We start from the raw sequence: 5,529 nt of genomic DNA on the forward strand, positions 1-5,529 counted from the left end.
GTTGGTATTCTGTCACAATGTGGATCTCCTGAGTCCTAACCAATCAAATGCCTGTCCCATGCTGCAGCCTTTATGGATGAAACGAAAACGAATGTCCACACATATATTTTAAATGGGGTCATATGATGTTGCTAAAAAGAACATCAGTTTAAGTTAAAAAAAAAAAAAATATTTCCCACGTTATTGTTTCTCCTATATGCCCCGCTGGTCTGAAACAGAAGTTTTTTTTTTTAAAAACTAGTTTTTTACAAAGCTCATCTCTCTGAATAGCGAGGTGTGCTCTGTTTGGCCAGCTATCCAATGCGTTGTGATTGGCCTAATGCCTCAAGCATTTAACGGAAATTTTACGTCCCATAAGATACTGTGATGTAGTGTCCCGGTCGACAAAAACAATAAAACCCATTACAAACAAACTATTTGTTGCATCCAGTGGGGACATAATTACTAATTATAATGACTTATACTGTCTTTTTACCCATTGTGTTGCATCGCGCCGCATAAACTTAAAACCATTTATGATCGGAGAAACAACAAACAACAAGCGCTACTCTACACTGCTTGAAACTTGCATTTGAGTCATAGGTGGCAAATGATTTAAATATGAAAACTTACTCCCAGACTGTGAGTCAGCAGGCATTGTGGTCTTCTCTCCCAGGATCAGGAAATGGTACACCATTAAAATGCGTTGCACAAATCTGAATATCTGGGTTGAACTGTTCTGCAGCAGTGTTGTAAAAACAACTTAACCATTGATTTCTAGTTGTGTCCTCATTTGGAAGACCAAACAAAGTAGGTTTGCTTTCACAACGAAACAGTGTCTCCACAACATGGCATAAGTGGCAACCACAAGAATCAAGGTTAGCCTTCTTTCTTTGCTTGAACATTTGGGCGGAGTTATGCAAATCTTCCCACATGGTGATGTAGACATGTGGGGGCATGTTAAAATGAGGCGATTTAGGAGGACGTGGACCAAGCGGCAACCTCCCACTCTCTTATGTGAAGTCTAAGGCCCAATCCCAATTCTATTTTATACCCCTTACCCTTCCCCTACCCCTCCGCCTACCCCTTCCCCTTGTCCCTTGAAACATAGTGTCAAGGGGTAGGGGAGAAAATATTCCCCTAAGGTTTGGGACACCACAAACATGACGTCACACGCCATCATTCGTCGTCTAGCTCTTACAATACACACATATACTGGTGTGCATTAGAGCCTTTAATTATAGTTCTGTATCAATGAGCTGTTTACTGACACACAGATTGGAAATCGCGCAGCTCACAAATCCAGGAGAAAATAAACTTGTCAACGCTGCCCCACGACTTTTGTTAAATACAATTTAAATACTGAATCGCTACATTATATTTTCCAGTGAAGAGAGGATACAATCGCTGTTTTTAAGTAAACTCACTCTAAAAAGATGCACAGACGCGAATACACGCAACTTCCATTTCTCTCTCTCTCTCTCTCTCTCTCTCTCTCTCTCTCTCGAATAGGTAATATTTGAGAAAATGGTTTAGCGATTTCTAATTATTGTGGGGATTAGCCCCCATCAATGTCTACGGCAGTTATCGCCCTGATCAGACATATGCTGTGGCACTATCATGCAGTCTGTAATGATATGACGTTAGCAAATATAAGCGATTTTTTGATAAACATTTCTTTGAGTAACATGACCGTTAATATGAACTCACAATTAAATGTTACATAAAACAAATGATTACTTTTTGTTAAAATCTTTATTTATGCCGAAAAAGCTTACATTTATGTGTCTTTTTGTTCGCTCAGGCAGCCATGTTGCTGAGATAATTCATACCCCTTCGTCTGAAGTGTGGTCCCGAAAAATCTTCGTTTGAAGGGCTATCTGGCCCTTCCCCTTACCCCTTCCCCTCCAACCAAAAGAGAATAGAGACACCCCTACCCCTTCACGTGAACGCGCGAAACGGAGGGCTAAACGGAGGGAAAGGGGATGGGCTAAGGGGTAGAATTGGGATTGGGCCTAAGTGACTAAAACTGCAATTCATCGACTAGCCGCTTGAGGCTGGCTGCAGAAGGGAGCCAATCCCATAGACTCCCCGTGTTAAAATGCCCAACTTAACAGCCGGAAAAAACATGTTTATAGCCTGGTTAAAAAATTATTTTGGTCTATATATTTAATTTTGCCCTTCATAACAACTGTGAGGGGGGTGCAGTTTTTTTTTTTAATTATCCGTTTAAATTATATTAAGTCTTGTATAAAGTTTTGCATAATTAAGGGTGTGGCAACTTGAGTAATAGGTGGATTGCCGCTGCTCTAACCGCAGTCGAGTTAGGTGGGCGTGGTTTCAGCAACCAGCTCCCGCCTTTTTGCCCATTTTCGATTATCCAGGAGCGACGTGCGGTGACGTGCTGCCAAGATGGCAACGGCCAGCTACGCCCAATTTGAGCTTCAAAAAAGCTCTTCAGGATTTTATGGATAACGTCACGGACACTACGTCCATGTTTTTATACAGTCTATTGCCTGACCAACTCTTAACGTTTATAAAGGATATCTCTTTGGGTTTTAAACTTTAGTATTTGCAATTTTAGGGATCTTATCTATTCATGACTCGGTCTGGTCATATAAACTGGTTTTGGGAACATGGTTAGTGGTCAACCAGCTACTATTTCCAAAACAACTAGGCTAATCAATCTTCTTCTTTTTTTTCTTAACCTCACATTTTATTTATTGCAAATCCCAGAACTACATGTACAAACTGTTTGTTTGCTGGCACACATGCCATACTTTAGGATTTTAAGAATTAAGATTAAAGGTGCTGTATGTAAGATTTTGACTCTACTAAAGCATAAAAATACCATAATATGTTTGCAGATATTTAAGAAACATGCTAATTTAACATACTTGCTTATCTGAATAACAATGCTACAGTCATTTATTCTCCTTTGAAAATTTGCGTTCTGGGCCAGAACGTCTACCATTGTTTTGGTTTGTGAAACCCGCCCATTGTCAGTTTACCCAATTGTATTTCGGCATTCCGGGTTGCCAGCTGGAGGAAAACACTTTTAGATATTTTTTTTTAAGTATCTAGTAAAGTAATTAATTACATTTTAATTTGCAAGAAAATATCGGAGTTTTAAAAATATTATTTTCCATTTATTGACTGACAGCTCTACTGTCCACATTTTGAGAGAAATCGGGAGTTAGTGCAGAGGTGTTGTGTGCACCATGTAAACATAATGCTTACTTTAGTTCTAGACTAAATGTGAAAATACATATACTCATCTCAATGGCACAAAAACAGATTCAGTGTCAAAAACAGTTTGCTGAAAGGTTTGTTTGAGCTGTGCCCTCTACTGTACAGATGTAAATTTAGCTTTCTGTCAGCCAGAAGCTTTTACACTTCACACTTTGACAGTTTAGTTTTTATGAGTGCTGAAAAAACTGGGAGTGGCGAAAGTGGAAGAAATAAGAGCTTGAGGGAAGCAGTTTTGTGTTTTACTGCCGCGTTGATATCATGTCACATTTTTACTGGTTGGTCAGTAAACGTTGGTGGTAACTGAAAACACACTGTGTGATCAACATGCTGAATTACTGATACTGACAGAAAATTATCGTAGGCTATCTTTGGTCACATAATTGTGACAATGGCCATCTTTGAACCTCTCTCACTGTACGACATAGGACTACCGATAAAAGGGGCCACGATCACAGAAATCACCACGATTGTTTCACAATGCCAATCTTTTGTCTGGGACATCCAAACATTGTGCAGTGTGTCTCGGTTGTAGACAGAGCTATAGCCTCCAAAATGGAGTTACATGGAGTCGACCAGGGGGCTACTGTGGGGATCTGAGCCGCTATCTTCTTTGGGAACAAGGAAGTAGCAGCAGTAAAAAGGCCGACTCGCTGTTCACTAAAGGAACCGTTTCTACATCCCCTTTTGCAAGCAGTGTTTGCACTTCAGACTGGACAACGTGAGCATCATTGTCCTGTACTGAAGTTTGAATAATACCTCTGAAGAGAGCCTGTGAGCATACTGGAGCAAGTAACCTAATTCTATAGTGCTGGAGCGGTTAGGCAGGAAGTGGTACATGAAGTGTGACAACTTCTGAGCAGCAGTGAAGCGCTTTGCAAATCTGCCAGGCAAATGGCTTGCAATACCTTTTTTCTTCAGTGCTGTCAACAGAGGTGAGGGCGGGAGAAGTAGAAAAGTGGATTAGCACAAAGCAGGGGCGTGACATGTCTAGGTGAGTTCATCGTTAACTTCTGAGAAAAACGGCACCAGTCTAAAAAGATCCACCTAAAATGATCGAACCACTCATTAGATGAGGAGCACTGATCCTCACGTGTAAAACACTGGCGGATTAAAGTGCTACGCGACACTCATGCTCTCGCAGTGAGAGCAGTCTGCCTCAGTGAGTGAAGCCTCAGCGTGGGCGTGGCCCAGGCGCATCCAAATCTGAATCGGTCAATGATAAAGAATCTTCAGTTTTGCATTCTACTCCAATCCACCTAAAGAGATCAAACACATAAGCAGATCAAAGTGCTGCAGGAAGAGTGAGCATGCAGGACCTTTTAGATGATTAGTAACAATACAAACACTAGAGATTGTTTCTTTTTTATTACACCATTTTTTGAATTTACACCATTTTTACCCACGTACATTCAAGTGCTGCAAGTTTACCAAACATTGCATAAAAGACAGTCCAAACTACAGAGGGTTTGGACGACTATGTTGAGTTTGAAAGTATGTTGAGACCATCTTTCCCACATAGAAAACATAAAACGCCAATTAAACATATTCAGAATGTATAGCCATCAAACAAATAGGCTGCATCTCAAAAAAGCAAAGTCACCTGAAACAGTAAAATACAATCTGAAAAGGCACTGCAAATGTTGGGACGGGGGTTTCCTAATGCTTTAATAAAGGTTGCTATAACAAAATTAACAATTTTCCCCTACCTTAACAGCCATTCTGTGCTTGAAAAGCGAGTTTGTGTATTTAAACTTGTTGGTACAGAATGTCAGTGGAAATTTCATGACACTTTGTTATTCAAATGCGGTTGCATTTATACCCTCAAAGGAAAAAAACTAGTTGACACTTTCTTTAAATAGAATCACACTTTCTGCCATTTGAAATTGAGGGAAAAAACAAAACATTTGTGGTCTAAACAATGAAACTTAATATGAAAACAATAACAGAATTACATGAGCTGTAACTAAAGAATATTAACTAACAAAAATAATTAAAATAAAAAATGGCAAGTTATGTTATATTTGAGTCTTTTTAGAATATTTAATTTTATATTGTATGTCCGTGTATACCAGAATAATTAATACTGAAGGCAGAAAACACTAATAAAAACTTTAACTGCATTTTAAAAAAATGTGTAGAATACATTTTCACTCATTGCTTGTAGAAAGACTGAAATTGTATTTTCATGTAAAATTTTCTATAATAATTTTTATTTACAATTTCAAAAATCCTTTTTCCAGTGTGTCACAGAGCGAAAACTTAACTGAAAGAAATTGAAAGTAATAAAACAAAATAACT

The sequence above is a fragment of the Carassius carassius genome, chromosome 48, assembly GCF_963082965.1.
Source record: "Carassius carassius chromosome 48, fCarCar2.1, whole genome shotgun sequence".
Classification (NCBI taxonomy): Eukaryota; Metazoa; Chordata; class Actinopteri; order Cypriniformes; family Cyprinidae; genus Carassius; species Carassius carassius.